Raw genomic sequence first — 19,811 nt, 5'->3', positions numbered from 1 at the left:
CAATTTAACACTTTAAAAGGCGTTTAAGGTCTATGAATGAGGGTTTACGGTCCAAACATGCTCTCGGACCATAAAATCATGTTTACCCCCTAAATGGTAAGATTTTGGTGCTCTAAGTCCATTCCTGAAGTCCAAAGGTCTTAACTAAGCACTAGAAGTGGTTTGGAGGGGTTTTGGGGCTTCAAACCCCTCTTTAGAGGTGTTCACGGTTTTGGGAGGTGTTCCCAACCGTAAACACATGTTCATTAGTGTTTTGGATGATTTAAACATGAATTTGCATACCAATCAAGTTAGACAACAAGTTAGGATAGATTGCTTACCAAATTGAGACTTGAAAGGGGGTTTTTGGATCAATCTCGAGTTCTAGAGAGAGAGTAGTGAGAGAAAGTTATGAGATGGGCAAAAGGCTTTAAATGAAGGTCCACTCATCCTTTATATAAGGGTTGAGTTTGTGGCCCGGAGGAAATCTACCCGATACTGACGTTAGACGAGGCTTTTGGTCGCACCCGATTAAGTTGTTGTAACCCAACGTGGTCGAAACTATAAAATTTCTAAATAATAATTTAGAATATTTTCTTGAGTTATTATCATGTTTGAACACCCATTAATTTATAATAAACGACCCAAATTTAAAGACTTAAGTTAATAACAAAACGGAAACAATTCGAAAACGACGAATTTTATTGACAGAACGGGTTACAATGACGGAAAGAATTTCGGGTTGTCACAGACAAGGTTAAGTAAAGAAGATTAACTTAATAATAAACACCCTAGCCTTTTATCAATATTTTTCACTTGGACTAGGCTATCTCACTTCCGAGAGTTTAGACAATGTTAGACAATCAGTGTGAGATGGTCATTCAATTTTCTCAGCAGATGGTCTTGCTGATGAGAGACTTAAAGAGATCTAGTCACATACATCAGCATGCTTCTAGGGACGATGATGTGTCATAAGTTGCATACTAGGCTCAAATTGCCACCGTCAGATTCCTTTTATATAGAATGGTACAAAATGATAATATAAGAATACAAACAAAAGAATTATTCAAACAATTAATAGTTTAAACAGAAAAATATGCAGATTTATTAGAAAATTGATAAAAACTTGATCCATCAAATCTTTGGAATTGAACAGTCACTAATGCCCTTCCATTTTCCGAGATATCTACAGCTTGAAATTTCAGATATAAAAGAGAACAAACAAGATCAAACATATCACACAAATAACACAAATCATAGAAAACAAGAGAGAGAATGCCTTTAGTCATTAAGGTTCTTCAGATCGATTCTAAGCTTCATGTTCACCAGGAACAAAAGAAGAACATTACTCAGTCTTTGTTACCAATGAGTTAAGGGGATTCAATCGTTGTAACCTTCGAGTTATAAGAGTCATCGAGACAACACTCTAAGGTTCCATTGATTGAGATCCCTGGAGGAAGAGAAGATGGGATGGTTGTATCCTTGAATGCGCCTTTGGAACTTTGAGGTGATGAAGTTATAGTGTCAGCTTCTCAGGAAATTAGTCAATCCATGACACCTAACTACATCTCATCTCATTGAAACAAAAATAGGTTGTTCAAGACATAAGAGATATGTTCCAAGAAGACCACTTGGTGACACAGTCATCCCCCATCTTATCTTATCAGCGTGAGCATCGGTGATGGTGTGAGAGTTATTGGTGTTGAAGAAAAGATGTAAAGTCAGCGTCAATAGGCTTTCACAAGGGGAGTGATGCATTTAAGGAATGACATGTTGAGTCCTTCAGAGTAGATCTGTAAGAGGGGGTCACTATTGATAGAGGAGATCATGTAAGAAATGTTAGCAGAAAAGAATAGTGTATTCACAATGTACACTTCTTTGGTAAGGAATAAAAAAAATTAATACAAACAACACAAAATATAAATTAAAAAGCAGTGCAACTTATGTTCAATGTTTTAAAAATAGCAAGGCATAAAACAAAAAGTAAAGTATCAGCATCAAACTTAACAAATCATACCATATAAATATCGTTCTCCCCGAGAACAGAGAGCAAGATTTTGTTGTCAACATCAAACACTTTTCCCTCATGATGGTCAAAAAGAACTTTGTAAGTAGCGTCACAAAGTTGACTGATGGAGATGAAGTTGCATTTCATTCCTTCTACATAGAATAAGTCCTTCAGCTTAAATGTCTCGCACTCAAAAGCTCCAACACCTGAAACAACTCTTCCACTATTGTCACTAAACGTCATCATTGTACCATCTTTCTTTGCAAAATCTTTTAGGAGAGACTTGCAACTCGTCAGGTGTCTAGAGCTTCCATTGTCTAGGTACCAAGTCTGACCTTTATTTTGACCTGATTCAACGTCAACGTGAGAACTATCAGCACCACATAAGCCATCAGGGGAATCATCTACAAGTGTCATGAGACCCTTAACGTTCAGCGCCTCATCTTGAGATGTCTCTTCTTCATCCACCCAGTCTTCATAATCTTCCCGTTTAGCAATGAAATCCTTTGGCGAAGAGATGTTTTCTTTCTTCATATGAGCCACCAGCTTCTTATACAAGACTTCATAGTTCTCAGGACTCTAGGCTTCTTTCTTTTCCTTGCAATCCCTAGCAAAATGATCAAGTCTTTCACAATTTAAAACAGTTACCCGAGCCTTTCTTCTCTTAAGTGGACCTTTTCGCTGAGTTGCTTCCCTTGAATTGAACTCTTCAAACCCTGTTTTCTCTGCTTTCTTCATAACGCTTGACGATAAGTGTAGCACTGGCAACAAGCTCATCTGTGAGATCTTTATCACTATGTTCACCCTGATCTTAATTTTCTGATTCGCTGATGTACTTTATTGTTTCCTTTCGAGACATTAGGGCAACCGACTTTTCCTTATTCGAGTCCTTCATGATTTCATTATGAAGAGCTTTGGTATCTTCAAAATTTTGTAGATTACCGAACAACAAATTCAAATCCATGGAATCGATCTTCTCGCTGTTCTTAAGAACATCGATGTGATGTTCCCAACTCTTCCCGAGAGAACTGAGAAACTTTAAAACTAGCTGCGATGAGTGCTTAACGATCCCTAACCTGCGTATATCATTAACCAAACAATTAAACCTATTGATGGTTTAAGTAAGAGACTCACCTTGTTGAGCAAAGAAATGCTCGTATCTTCGCTTGAGGTTGTTGATGGTAGTGGCCTGGACTTCCAAAGTGCCTACATAAGCCATCGTCAGCGTGCCCATCATCTCCCGGGCTGATTCACAATTCTGAAAGAGATGATACACATGGTATGGAAGATAACTTCCAATAGTGGCCATGGCTATTACATCAAGACTGTACATTCTTTTGTCATCGTCGTCATAACTTGTTGTTGGCTTTTGCTTTATAGGGCCTATGAGAGCTTTTTTTTCATGGGTTGGTACATAGAAACATGGGGACCCTTTTCAACGATATTTTTCATCTCGTAGTCAACGGTTTCAAGAACCACCATGGCCTTGGTTTTCCACATGGTGAAGTTGTGTTCATCGAAGGGAGGTATTTTGTTAAGACTGAAGAGTTTGGAATTGCTTGATTTCAACATGATAACTTGAGTATATCACAAACCAAATTTAATACCAATTGAAGGTTTGTATTAAGATCAGATATACTGCAAGTATGAACAAGAAAGGTAAAAAAAACTAATCAACATGAAGTGATCAACAAAAAGTAAATAACACATAAGTTCTCCAAATGTTCCTTTCACCATGAAAAGAGTTTTTGTCTTCACTAAGAAAACGGGGTTTTCCACAAAGACAATTGACACAAAGCCACGAACTCTAGCACTAGACCTCTCTACATTAGGTTTGCCCTAATGTAGTATATATACTAATCTATACATGTATATCCCTCTGTTGACGAAATTGTATCTAATATATATATATATATATATATATATATATATATATATATATATATATATATATATATATATATATAATAACTACCTAATATACAAAATATTATAGTAGAACTAGAAGCTGATGCTGATGGATCAACATGTTATGTGTTTGACTCATCAGATCATAAGGTGTGACCTTATAGACTAGCTACCTTGTGAGACTCTAGAGCTCTTAGAGTGACATTTTGTGTGTTTTGGTGCATATTGAATAAGAAGCAGTCCATTGGAGAGGTTTTACGATCTTGGAGCTTGTGGATCCAAACATGGTTTTTCATCTAGCATCTTCTGGAGGTATAAAGCTCTAAACTGTAAGGCTCCTTAGTTTAGATCTAGATTTGGGTTATGTTTTGGTCCCATGGATTTGGATCTTGTGAGTAGGAGCTACTTCAGAATCCTCGAGCATCATTTTATCCATTTATGAGGTTATTAAGTCATAAAAATCGAGTCTTGAGGGTTTTAGTCCACCCATGCATGAATTGTTGGTCATTTTGTGAAGTTATGAACCTATGGTTTGGTTTTGGGATCTATTAATCCATGAAAAAGTTTAAAGTTGTCGAGTTTATCAGATAAGACCTTCCCATGGTTAAGATCTATGAGTTGGATGTATGGTATTTAAGAATTAAGAGCTTAATAGTGATTTTTAGGCAACAGAAGAGTACGTCGGACGTCCTAAAAAGAATACTAAAGATAGATGTCAATACCCGTAGAATTGGTGGGTCACACTACTTCATAAGCTTCACCATTATTGTCAACAAAACTTCTATAAGGTCACATCTTATGATCTGATGAGTCAAACACACGACACGCTGATATATCAACGTCGGCGTCTATATCTACAACGCTAGCGTATCAAGCTTATCAGCGTTAGCTTATAGTTTATTTATCATATTGTAATCTTTTGTATATTAGGCAATGATATAGATAAGTATAGAATAGATACATATCGGGTATCTTTGTGATAAGACTAGTTCTTAGTATAGATTAGATGCAATCCTTTCAATAAATGGATATACATGTATAGATTAGTATATATATATATATATATATATATATACACACACACACACAACATTAAGGAAAACCCTAATGATGTGAGGTTGTGATCGTGACTTTTTTTTCAATCGTATTTGTGACAAACCCATCTTCTTGGTGAAGATAAAACCCTTTCTTGGTGAAAGAACAATTTAGAGAACTTCTGTGTTATTTACTTTCTATTTAATATTTTTCTTAGACTAGTTTTATGTTTGTTATTCATACTTGAAGTGTATCCGATCGATACAAACCTTTAATTGGTATCAGAGCGGGTTTGTGATACACTCAAGTAATCATGTCGACTTCTTTTATTCTAATGCCAACTGCTTGTAACAAGATCCCCCCATTTGACAAACACAGATTCTCTGATTGGAAATCAAAATCCATGGAAGTTCTAGAGTTCATGGATTTCGATATGCTCGATGTCATCAACAAAGGTCTTATAGTTTCTATGCATTAATCATCCAATGACAGTGCATCTAGCAGTAAGCTGAAAGAGAAATTTTTATCCAGTTATAACATGCAAGAGAAAACATTGTTGGATTTCGATGTAAAGGATAGAATTGTCATTGGAAACTCACTCCCATTTTCTTTCTATCGTTTGGTCCAAATCTACTCAACTGTTCAAGACATGATGACCACACTATCATCTGCTTTTGAAAAGGAAAACTCTTTAGAAGATGAAGTTAAGTGTCTCATGCCTCAGATTGTTGAATCTCACGTTGTGACAACCCGGAATTTCCATTTGTACGAACATTATCTATTCAATAGAAGCTAGTCCAGTTTCAGTGATTTTCATACTTTTCCGAACAAGTTTGTGTACATTAGGGTTTACGTATAAGGAGATATCAGGAGAGTGGATGCTCCTGGGTTTGTGAAACTTGAACATTTAAAGTTTCATAATGTTACAGTCCAATATCCAGAATAAAAATATTTTGTGCCAAAATATTTCAGGACTATAAATAGATTTCTGAATTAAATTAATTCATTATTCACAATTCCAAATAGAGAAAAGCCACTTTCTCTCTCACGGACCTTCGGGTTTTCATCCCAGATTGTGAGTCTACTTTCCTAGATGTGTTTCATTACTTGTTATATGATTTATAACATCATTTACTTGTCAAAAATGCAAGATCCGGGAGTTTACCGCCCAAGAACGTTCTTGGGGAGTAAACTCCAAAATGGAGCTTTAAGGCTACCTAGTCCCGATTCCTTGTTAGGAAAACTGTTTAGGACTTATTGTAGGATCTTTAGAGGCTATAAATCCTCCAAGATCATAAGTCTTTTGGAGTTTACGGCCCAAGAGTTCTTGGACCGTAAACACCATTTCCAAGGGCCAAAGTGAGACCTAAACCACCCTTAAGGCTTAAGGCATTTACCCTCTAATGCTTGTAGCTAGTTTGGACACCAAAACACTTCAAAATCATGGGGTTATAGGAGTTTACGGCCAAGGATATCTCTTGGGCCGTAAACCCCTTTTTCTAGGGCAAAATGTACCCTAAACACCCCTAAGGCCTTAAGACTATTACCCTTGAATACATAGGACTTGAATGAGGATTAAACTACATCAAAACCATCCCTTAAAGGGAGTTTATGGCCACGGAGCATCACTTGGGCCGTAAACTCCAAGTAAAGGCACAAATGTGTGCCTAATGTCCCCTTTAGCCTTAGATAAAAACATAGAAGCTATCCTACATGTGCAAGTGCCTCAAATGAATTAAAACCAACACCCCATAGGAGTTTACGGCTGTAAACTCTAGGGGATATGGTCATTAGGCCGTAAACTCCTCTATGGAGCATTCTAGGGCCTTAAACTACTTCAAGGATTATTCTAACAAAGCTAGGCTTATTCTAGAATCAATATAGCACCTTAAAACACCCAAAACCAGCAAGTGAGGAGTTCACGGCCATAAACTCATGGGTTTATGGCCGTAAACTCCAAAGGTGGGGTTTGTTGGGTGGTAAACTCTTATACAAGGTCATTAGTGCATTAAACCCCTTTTGCCTTGTCCCGTATCGACTTAGATGCAACCCTTAAGACCTATAACATCCATACAAAGTGTTTTCATGTTCCTAAGTGTCCCAACTTATTTGTTAAGTTATTATTTGGCTAATTAGTTATATATATGCTTATTATATGATAACTAGGCTCGTGCGTGTAAACAAGTCTCCGTTTGCCACCTAGCACGGTATCCGACACTGCAATTCAAACAGCTCACCACAAGTGAGTTCATACCCCTTTTAATCAACCTTTGAAATGATTTTAAATGTTTTAAATACTTAATGAGGGGGGAATACAAGTTAAATACTTATAGTTATTGCTTCAATCACATGTGATTGCATTAATCACATGTGATTAATAACTAGGAAACCAATGATTTTATCACTGTTCAACCTGTTTATCAAACTGTTTATCAAATTTTTTTACTTCAAAATGTTTTACAAACTCTTTTACTTTTCAAACTTATTTACAACTGTGATTCAAACAAATGTTCCTTATACTTAAACTGTTTTATCAACTTATGCCTTCAAATTGTTTTATAGATTGACATCAAGTCGATCTTTTCTTGAACTAATATTTATGTTTAAAATGTCTTATAAGAACTTATTTATGCTTTTATATTATAAATTGCATGCCCATATATGTATAGATATATAAGTAATGTTTAAAGGGCTTAGGAAGGCTATCCGCCCTATTTCCTTTTCCTCAATTTGGATGTGGTCTGGTGGGATTTCGGGTGACCATCCGAGGGTCGTTTCAATATTAGTTATATATCATGTATACATGTATAGACATAAAAGTACTTCCATATTCATACTTATCAGTACATCAATAGTTAGTTACCATCGGGGTAACACAGAATCATACTATTACAACTGCTAGTTCAAATGAGTCAGTTCATTCATGAGTCCATATACAACTATACTATGAGAACATATACAACTATACTACGAGAACATATACAACTATACTAGAAACATGAACATATACAACTATACTAGAACGAGAAACATTACATATTCATGAACACGTTAACAATTGTGATCCACTGTGTCGGAGCATGCCATAAATGTCATGGCCCGAGTTGTAGCCAGAATTCTCTTGGAGGGAGAGCGTGAGTTTGTGTATAGATCTATACTGGATTGACTATCCTACACCTTGCTGCTAGCTACAGCCAGACCTGCAGGTCTGCGGGTGCCAAACGTCATTCCGTTATTACGACTATTCATTATGTCGTTGTTACCAGTCGATAGCATGGTGCAATTTATCACATTTTACCTTAATATAAATCCGGTTTAAGGTAGTTAGTACAACAGTAGTTCCTATTATACATAACTACAGTACTACAATGATTTACCCATTACATATTTTAGTGATAACCTCACTTAAACATTAATGGACAAACTATATTTTATTAAATGATAGTTACACTTGGTAAATTACTCACTTTTACAACAAACGAGCATACAAAACAGTTAGGCCTTGGTAGAAGGCTACTTTAATAGAAAATATAGGATTTTTTGAGATATTCAAACTTTTACAAATACTTTCAAACACTTACCTACATTTTATAAACTTATACATTGAGACAGGTTCAAACGTTTTTTTTACAACAAACATTGACACTAAAATACTTATGAACTCACCAGCTTAATGCTGATAAACTCTTTCAAAATAACTTGTATTCTCAGGTCATCGGTAGACAGGTACCGAGGCCAGCTTTTGAGAAGATGGAGCGTATTCAAGACTCATCTTATTATTTTGATTTACATTATTTTGGTGTCTATAACTGTACAGAACACGCTTGTATTAAAATTATATATTTAATGCAATGGATGATGTTGTTTGCTTATTTACATTTACTGTGTTGTGATACTTTACATGACGTCCTCCGCCCCAGAACGTTTCCGCCGTTCTTGGTTTTGGGGTGTGACACACGTTGACACTACATATGACAGCGTTGGGATCCTTAATGTTGATTCTCCTCGCACTGCTAAAGACCTCAACTCATAATGGGATGATACGTCATCATATCAGATAAAAAAATCATGTTAATCTTTCCTCTATTGATAATATCGAAAAAGATGACACAATCGATCTCTTACGTTTCAATTTATTAATCTTAAATAAAGAAAAATCTTCTCTCAGTCTTGAGCTAAATATTCTCAAAGAAAAACTCTCCTCACTAGAAATATCTCTTTCTGGTTTAAAAAAGGAAAACACTTGTATCTCGCTAACTAATAATTTTATTCACGCTAAAAAGGAAATTTTGTTGATCATGCTAATCGTACTCCACTTATTTTGAATTACTAGGCATCCTCTCAATTTAATGTCACAAGAATCATAAATGCTCAGATTCCAGATCAGTGTAAGAAAATTCTTCGAGGTGATATAGAAGGTGTTGTTTCTTTAACCAAAGTAGAAACTATACAAACATTTTATAAAGCTAATTGCCTAAAAGAGGACTTTAAGAGTAGATTTGTGAATTCTTATTTTATAAATCAAACTTTAATCAATACTCACTGCTCTACTGATTCTAATGGCATTACTAAATGTGTTTCTAAATTATCTGCTCTTGACCTTCTCTCCAACCTTCTCATCGTGAGTCTGTTCTCCCCCCTGCTAAGATTTTGATAAAGTTTCCCATATGTAATGGTGAAGTTCATTATGTAAACAAAATTATTAAAATGTTTCCTGAGTGCTCAGTTAGCAATTCTAAACCTGAAGATCAATCAAAGCCTTCTACTCCTGATAACTCTTCAAATGATCATAAGTCTCATGACAAGGTAATATATGAGCATACTATTGGTAACATTCCTTGTTCTAGAACTAAATCAAGAACTCTTAAATCAAATAATCAAACTTCTTCAGATTTAGCAGTTGAAAAGAAATCAAAATCTTATGTTAAAGGAAAGAATCCTGGAATTAAAGTTTGTTATCAATGTGGTGACGCCTCTCACAAATTCAGCGAGTGCACTTATGAAAAGAACATCATTCGTGCTGATAATATCATGACTCAAAATGATTAGTGGATCACAAAGGGAAACTCATTGAATTGTCTCCCTGATTATTATTATAAGATCTTTTCATAGTGATCCTTTGGAAATTGGTCCGTGTATATTTAGTTTAGTTTTTTGGACTTACTACACCTTAGTTTCAGGGTAAAAAGCATATTTGGTATTTAGACAAGGACTCTTATATGAAAGGTCTTCAGCATAATATAGAAGGATGGTCCATCAGTTACATATCGAGATAGTGGCAAGGGAGCTACAAAGGGATATGGATCCATCAAGTGTAATTTGGTTGTTTTCAAGAATGCCTCTTATATGAAAGGTCTTCAGCATAATATCATCTCTATCATTCAACTGTGTGATGCTAGCTATGAAGTTCTCTTTAACAAGAGAAAAGGAAAAGTTGTTGGTCAAAAGAGAATTACTGTAAATCGACAAAACGACATCTATGTTTTGGATATGTTTTCTGCTGACAACTCTCTTTGTCTTTGCTTCTTCTCTCATGCTCAGCCTCATCTAAATTGGTTGTGGCACAAAAGGCTATCACATCTGAGCTTCAAGAGCATTTCAAGGATTGCAGGGAATCAGCTTGTAAGAGGAATTCCTAAGGTGCAATTTGTCAAGGACAAACTATGCTCAGTGTGTGAAAAAAGGAAGAAAACCAAGTCTTCATTCAAGCCAAAGTCATGTTCTTCAATCATCAAACCTCTTCATCTCCGTCATATGGACCCTTTTGGACTAGTTCCGATTAAGTCAAGAGCTAGGAAGATATATACTCTTGTCATTGTGGATGAATTTTCAAGTTTACGTGGGTAGTCTTTTTAAGAAAGAAGAGTCATGATGCCGATGAAATCATTGCTCTCATTAAGCAGTGGGAAGTGCTTTATGATAAAAAAGTAAGGCAATTACGTAGTGATCATGGAACTAAATTCAGAAACTCCTCTCTGGAAGATTTTTGCTCAGTCTCAGGAATCTCTCAAAACTTTTTGGCAGTTAGAACTCCCCAACAAAATGGTATTGCATAAAGGAGAAAAGGAACTCTCATTGAAGCTAGAAAAACTATGGTTGTTGAAGTCGGTCTTTCATTATCATTTTGGGCTGAAGCTATCAATACGGCTTGTTCTACCCAAAACCGGTCAATTATTGTTAAACGTCATGGGAAAACTGCTTATGAGCTACTGAAAGGAAGCAAACCGGACATCTCTTATTTTCAAGTGTATGGATGTGTTTGTTACATCATGAATCAAAGAGATCAATGTTCGAAGTTTGAGGCTAAAGCTGATGAAGGAGTGTTCCTAGGATACTCCAGCATATCCAAGGCTTTCAGAATATTTAATGTTTCAAGATAAATTGTTGAAGAAACAATATGTGTCACCTTTGATGAGGAATCATTCATTCATGATAGAGTTGATCACCCGTCGTCAATTTTGAATGAACTTACTTACAGTCCCTCAGACACTGTTCCTACGCTCTTGTCAAATGGCGTTGATCCCGTTGTTCCTAATGTTAATTAATTAATCAGTTCTCAACCTATCTCTAAAGATCATCCTGTTGTCCCTGAAGAAGTTAAATCATCAAATCTGGAAGTCTCTTTCCATAGAAATACAAATGAAAGTTCTAATCTAATAATCCTTCGAGATCATCCAAAATCTCAAATCATTGGAGATGTAAATTTTGGGATTCTTTCTCACAACAGAGTCAACAACAACTTCTTCATGTTTGTAAACTTCATGTCAATGATCGAACCAAAGAATATTTTTGATGCCTTGAAAGAAGCTGACTGGATTAAGGCCATGTAGGATGAGCTAAATGAATTCGAACATCATCGTGTGTGGACTCTTCTTCCCAAACTTCAAGGAAAGACTATCATTGGCACTCGCTGGGTCTTTAGGAACAAAATGCATGAAGATGTAATCTTCATAAGAAACAAAGCTAGGCTTGTAACTCAAGGTTTCTGTTAGCTTGAAGGGTTAGACGATGATGAAACATTTGCTCCAGTTGCAAGACTTGAAGCAATTCGTCTGTTTCTAGCTATTGGCTCTTTCAGAAACTTCAAAGTCTAGCAAATGGACGTCAAGACTACCTTGATACATGGATATATTCAAGAAGAAGTCTTTCCAAAACAACCTACAGGGTTGGAAAATGAAGAGTTTCCAGATCATGTGTATCGTCTTGATAAAGTTGTTTGTGGCTTAAAGCAGGTCCTAAGGCATGGTATGTTGACGATATTGTTTTTGGATCTACTGATGAAAAGCTAAGTTCAAAATTTGCGGAGGTCACAGCCAAGAAATTTTAGATGATCTTGATGGGTAAACAAACTTTCCTTTGGGCTTGCAGGTCAAATAACTAACTTATGATATTTTTTTGTCAAGCTTAATATATTGCAAATATGTTGAAAGAGTATGGTTTATCTAATTGAAAATCGAAAAAAGATTTGATGTCTTCATCAGCGTCTATTGGCACTAATCTAAGTGGCACTGATGCGAATGCAACTCTGTTTCAAGGAATCATAGGCTCTCTACTCTATCTTACAGCCAATCGACCTAATATTATGTTTTCCACCATATTGTCTGCTCGCTATCAAGCCAATCCTAAGGAATCTCATCTTCACGATGTCAAAAGGATTTTCCGGTACTTAAAACATACACCTAATCTTGGGTTATGGTATCCTCGTGACTCATAGTTCAAGCTTATGGGATACACTGACTCCAATCATGGCGGGTGTGGCATTAATCATAAAAAGCACTTTAGGAGGAGCTCAAATGCTTGGGAATAGATTGGTAATTTGGTCTAGCAAAAAGCATACATCAGTGGCTTGTTCAACCGCTGAGGCTGAATATGTTGTCACTAGAAGGTGTTGTGCTCATATTCTATTGATTCAGAATCAACTCTTGGATTATGGTCTAAACTTCTCAAAGACGCCTATCTACTGTGACAACACCAGTGCCATTCAGATGATACAAAATCCATTGCAGCATTCCAAGACCACTCACATCGACACTCGTCATCATTTCATTAGGGATATAGTTTAAAAGGGAAAAGTGGAATTGTTATATATTACATCCACTAATCAGTTGGCTGACATCTTCACCAAGGCATTGTACGAAAAGATTTTAAACAAATTAATTGCCGGTCTTGGCATGTTTTAAGTGTCTTAATCGTTTTCTAACTATTTTCTGTTTTATGAAAAACTCAAAAACAAGTGCTTCTTTTATTATGAATGCAAAATCTTACATTTAGTATTTACATGTATTTTCTTTCAAGCCTATCTAAGATTTATCTGCATCTTATTGCTTCAAAATTTGTATGGACTGGAGTTTTCTTGAAGGATCTCAAGGTTCTTGGTGTTGAGAAAAAGAGTGACATAATGTCATCTTTTTCTTAAGGATACCTTTTTTCTCCTTCACTCATTGTTATGGATGCAAAGAGCAACAATCAATGAAGTAAGTCTTGTTTTCATCTACTATACCCACATGTTGATCTTGAAGACATGATGGTTTTATGGATTCAAGTCAATTAACTCGTTGGTTACAAAGGCTGGTATTCACTTATTCTTTTGCTCCTAATGAAAACGAAGGTTGGTATCCTTTATAACATTTCAATAATAAAAGGCTACATCACTTGTGATATATTGTGTTGTTTTTTTTTTTGTGTGATATGGTTGATCTTTTTTGTTCTCTTTTATAGCTAAATTTTCAATCGGTAGATATCTTGGAAAATGGAAGTGCATTTATGACCAATCAATTTCAAATATTTGATGGAACGAGTCTTTATCACCTTTCTTAAAAAGCTGCACATTTTTCCTTGTTTAAACTAGTTTCTTGTTTGACTAATTCTTTTGTTTGTATTCTTATATTGTATATTATTTTGTACCATTTTGTTAAGGAATCTGACGGTGGCAACTTTAAGCCTAGTGTGCAACTTTTGACACATCATCGTCCTTAGAAACATGTTGTTGTATGTGATAAAATATCTCTAAGTTTTCCATCAGCGAGACCATCTGTTGAGAACATTGAGTCACTCCCTCACACTGACTGTCTAGCACTGTCTAAACTTTCTATGTAAGATTGCCTAGTCCAAATAAAAAATTTGATAAAAAAAGGTTGGGGTGTTCATGTTTTTTCAATTATCTCTCACCTGACCCTCTCCGTGGAAGCATGCTTTTCGTATGCATCAAGACTGATATTCTGCTGAAACATTGAGCAAAACCCAATGTCTTGCCCTGATTGCATAGTTATCATCGTAAGAGATACTTGTCAGGTCCTTTAATGACAAAGGGTTGTTCATGTTCCTGACCTCCTAGTTTGTGGTATGACATGGTACCATTATGAATTAACGGTGAATCTTTGATTCCAGATTGCAACTTACTTTATGAAAAGAAAGTTTAAACCATTTCTTGATGAGTTAAATTGTTAGCGATTGACGTTGATTTCACCCCAGCGTGACTGAAACAATCCAATCTCCCATTTATCTTCTTAATAGAACTTTATGATTCACTTGTAAAACCACACACTGATAAAAATTTGAAATTGTGTGCCGATGGTTAGTGTATGTACCGTAGGCTATCACACGCACCAATCCATTCTTGCCCTTACATTATTCTTTACAGTTTTATGATTCAACGTAATGTACCATATGCTGATGAGAGCTTGACAAATATGTGCCGATGGGTATATCATTGTTCGTGATATATTACACGCACCTATCCACTCTTGCCATTTTCTTCTAATAAAAGAGATTTATGATTCTGCATATGAAACCACATGTTATGAGATCTTGCAATTCTATGTCAATGAATGGTAATTTAATCCCACACTATCACGATACATCACAATCTTACTAGACTACAAGTTGAAACTCTATTCTGCTTGACGCTAGTTGTTGATGTCAAAAAGGAGGAGCAAATCTTGGTAAAGCTGAAAATTTCGCTACTAGAATTACAGAAAAGCACAGTCTAAGGGGAGTCGAGTCAAGCTGATGCCAACGTTCTCAACTCAGCTCAAGTTCATTACCTATTTGGCCGTCATCTTCTACAATTCATAAATGTTTGATAAGTCATTCATCTTCTCAGGGGGAGCATTTGTTAAAACTTCAAGAATTTAGATTTCATTCATCTTCTCAGGGGGGGCACGAGCAAAGAGCATTAAGCTAATATACAAAAGAAGTTTAGTTTTGAGATCATCAGATAAGGAGAGATTCTAAGGTCACACCTGATGATCTGATGATTCAAACACATGACACGCTGATAGATCAACGTCAACATCTACAACGTCAACATCTACAACGCCAACATATCAAGCTTATCAACGTCATCTTACAGTTCAATTATCAGATTGTAATATTTTGTATATTAGGTAATGATATAGATAAGTATACAATAGATCACGGATCCGATATCTTTGTACTAAGATCGGTTCTTAGTATAGATTAGATGTAATCCCTTCAATCAAAGGATATACATGTATAGATTAGTATATATATATATATATATATATATATATATATATATATATATATATATATATATATATATATATATATAACATTAGGGCAAACCCTAATGTTGTAAGGTTATCATCATGGCTTTGTGTCAATCGACTTTGTGACAAACCCGTCTTCTTGGTGAAGATAAAACTCTTTCTTAGTGAAAGAACAATTTGGAGAACTTATATGTTATTTACTTTCTGTATATTATTTTGCTTAGATTAGTTTTACATTTTTTATTCATATTTGAAGTGTATCCGATCAATGCAAACCTTCAACTTGGAACTCCCAATAAATAATACTTTAGTTGCACATGACTATATATAAAAGATACTTACATTCAGCTAATAAGAGGATGCAGTTCCACATTAGAAACAAGATATTGCAATCACAATCAAATCAACAATTGATGCCATGAAGAAATATCATAGAACCCAAAAGAAATTTGGAAACATGTAAATGAGAAAAAAATCTATGATCATATTATAATTATGGTCACCATGAGGTCTCTAAGATGTGTTCGATGTGTTTTGTAAGGAAGTCTATAACATAAGGCAAACTAACAACAACATAAATGTCTAATTTCCTTCGGTTTCACTGAGTTTTGATCACCCATCATCCATAATCCCCACGATGCTGATTCATCAATCATAATAATGTAGTATGTAGTATATAAGAAATGATTGAATTATATTTTATATGGGGTTCATAAATTATCTTATAATTTTAACAAGTTATTAGTTTAGCACTCTATCCCTGAACTGGGACCCTTCAAAATATTGTATTAAATACTCGAGTATTAATTTATCGAGTTTTTATTGTATGTAGTTTTTTTCTATTAAACCATGATGAAATAAAATGTATTAACTTATGGAATCTCTTAGTTGTATACAAAAAGAAAGTGGAAATTCCCATAAAAGTCTCTACACTTTTACCATATTAACGAAAAAACTATCCCTATTTTTTTTATAATTAAGCCTAGAAAATTGGTAAACGTAAGATTTAACTAGGTACAAGACACATTTTGCAAATGTTTACCGATATCTTTGGCTTAATTGTACACATCAAATCATAGACGACTTCCCGTCCACAGACATAAGTACCCAAAAAGAGTTTGTTCAAAAAAAATCACCACCTTTGTTTAAGTCTTAAATTAGGACATTTGGATGGTTAAATGATCTCCAAATGACACATACCATTTTTTCCAATTTTAAGCTTTAAACTAGTCACTGTCAAATAACCATAAGTATTTCGTTTTGACTCCAACTTACTTGGATCCTTTTTCTATGGATTATTTTCTACAAAATATAACAATTTTTATTTAGAAATTTTATTCTTACAAGCTCTAAATATTGAGTTATTTAATCCTAAACTTGACCCCTTGGAAAGCTTATAAAGTTTTTCCAACAACTTTCATTTTCACTAAATACCAACTTTGAAGTGTCATATCTTACTTGTTTTAACTCCAAATTAGTTAGATTATTTTTAACATTTATCCATTTTTATTTCAACAATTCATTAGTATTACAGGATCATTACTTCATGTCTAAAAGCCCATATTTCCTAGTGACACACTTGACTTCATCATAAGCCAAAATCAAGAGAGTATACCTTGATATTCTTGATTCCATACCCGTTCCACTTGCTCTGTTACTCCCAGACATCATTTTTTAATGTGTTTTATGCTCAAATGTCCACTTCTTGTGTCTCTTCAGCCCTTTCCATGTTCTTTCACAAAAATACACATTGTAGCAACCTACTTTAACCTTTATACGAAATATAGCAACCTACTTTGCTATTGCTTAGGATTCAAGAATAAGTGCTAACTTTTTTCACTTTTTAGTTCTTAATAGACATTAAAAATTATTTTTAAAGACAGTTTTACAATACTCTACATATAGTGTCGATTTAATATTATTCTCATATTTTATCCCACTCTGAGAAAATATCACATATAGTTTGCCATTACTCATTCCCCAATATTCAATTATATTATTAAACAGAAAATTTTATTAATAAAATATATTTAAACTTTACTAACCATAAACAACATTCAAATTTGATCAAAGATTCATTATTGGCAATAACCATAATTTGTCTCATTTTACATATGACAAGAGTATTAAGCTTCCCATTCGCATAACCAAGAGCCATCTATTACATTGTCATCTACTAACATGCTAAACTAAACTTATGGGTCATTTGATTATTGGCAATAATCATAATTTGTCACATTTTACATATCACAAGAGTATTAAGCTTCCCATTAGCATAACCAAGGGCAATGTGTTACATTGTCATCTATTAACATGCTAAACTAAAATTATGGGTCATTTCATTTTAAACATTGAATAAAAACATAATGTTTAAAATTAAACTGACGGGCTGTGAAACAACCCAAAAGTCATAGAAATATATTTTTTTCTAAAACAACCCATTAGCCATAAAGTGTTTACAAAAGTAATCAAAATCAGAGTATCCCGAGATCCATTGTCATAAATAGGAAGATGTGAACGATCATGTCTTCTTTTTCCCACGATCCTCTAAAGTACTTAAAACAATAAACTTAAACTATAAGCCAAAACTCAGTAAGTTCCCCCAAAGTACCACCACTCAACATAACAAAAAATAACAGGAAAATATGAGGCTTCATCCTGACTAAACCGCCTCATAGGGCCAACAGCCTATCTGGACCACCTTGCAGGGCCTACAGCATATCCAGATTGCCTCGGGTCTCTTCGCCTTCAGCAAAAGCAGGACCGCCTCAATCCAACCAAAATATGGTGACATATGCAACAAATAACATAAACACATATCCATCAAATACAGGTAATCATACAAACCCACTAACCTATCATATAACTAGCCTTACAGCATCCCTAATACCAGGATACGTAACCTAGTGGGCTGGTATTCGTGCCTTCGATCTACAAGCACATTGAGAAAAACTCACCTCTCAATCCGAACAATAGGTTAACAAATCTATGCTCCAAATATCGACTCTACCCGTAACCTATTAATTAGATCATGGCCAAACTTAACATATATTCAAAATACTTAAAATACCCTTAGGTCAAAATTGGTCAAACCCTAGTCAAAGTCAAAAGTCAAAAAGTCAATCGAGTCAACTCAGCTGAGTACGCTAGGCGTACTTAGCCTGTACACGGGACATACTCGGGCATTGACTAAAAACGGCGGTTTGACTGCGTACGCGCAGAGTACCACTTGGTACGCCTAGTGTATGCACCTGACTCCTTTCCATCTCATTAAGAGCTTAATGCTTAAGCCCTTACGTCCAAACTACATATCTATGCCCCAAACGTTGTCCTTGACCATAAAGTTTCCAACTTTATGGTCTTGCATGGCCATTAAGTGTTAAATACCAAAAAACCTAACCTCTTAACCCATTAAGACATCTAAACTCATGCATGGAAGGGAAATAATTGTTGGATTAGTGTCTAAGTCCATAACTATTTTGGTATGTACTTGACCCGATGGTGCATGGTCCTTTTAGGTTGCCTTCACCAAAGCAACTTGATAGGATGAATTATGGAGAGAAAGGATTAAATATGATTTATTAATATATTATGGGAATAGTATATTAAAGAAGAAATCATATTGTTTAATTAATATTAGTCAAGAATTAATTAGTAACTAGTTTTGTGACTAAAAAAGATTAATTAAACTTAAGGGACTAGAATTGTAATTATAAGATAATTGCAATTTGGGCTATGGATTGCCTTATATTAAGGAGTGGACGAAATTCTATGGGGAAACCTATTAGAAATCGTCCAAGGCCTTAAGGAATGGAGTCCATGGGTTGCTTAGGGCTTAAGCATCCAATTTAGGGTTTCCTTGTTTGATAACCCTAGTAGCCTCACTATATATAGACCACTTATGCCTCAAAAACGTGGACATGACTCCTTCTAGGGTTTGTAGACGTTTTTGGGTAGCTTCCTTTACCTCTCCTCTTCATCCTCTTGCTCTTGGTGTTTGTGAACCATTAGATGAGTGACACTTGTGACTCTAAGCTTTCTAAAGTCGTTACAAGGAGGAATTGTGATTGTTATTGCTACATAACAATCAAGGTAATATCTTAAACCCATCCTTATGCTAATATTGTTTACTTGTATGCTAGAATTAGGGTTTATAGTCTTGGATAACTTGCATGTACAATAGAGAAACCTAGATCCAAGCATTAGGGTTTGTATGAGCACATAGGATGTTCTTATGACTAAAACCTATCAATAATAACCAAGCCCATATTTTTAAGCTTCTAAACACTTCAAAACGTCTGAAAGGATAGATTAAATGGATTAGAGTAGCTCATACTCAAAATACCAATAATGATGCATTGTATGATTGA

This window comes from Lactuca sativa, chromosome 8 (assembly GCF_002870075.4).
Source record: "Lactuca sativa cultivar Salinas chromosome 8, Lsat_Salinas_v11, whole genome shotgun sequence".
Lineage (NCBI taxonomy): Eukaryota > Viridiplantae > Streptophyta > Magnoliopsida > Asterales > Asteraceae > Lactuca > Lactuca sativa.
Note: the sequence above shows the minus strand (reverse complement) of the source record.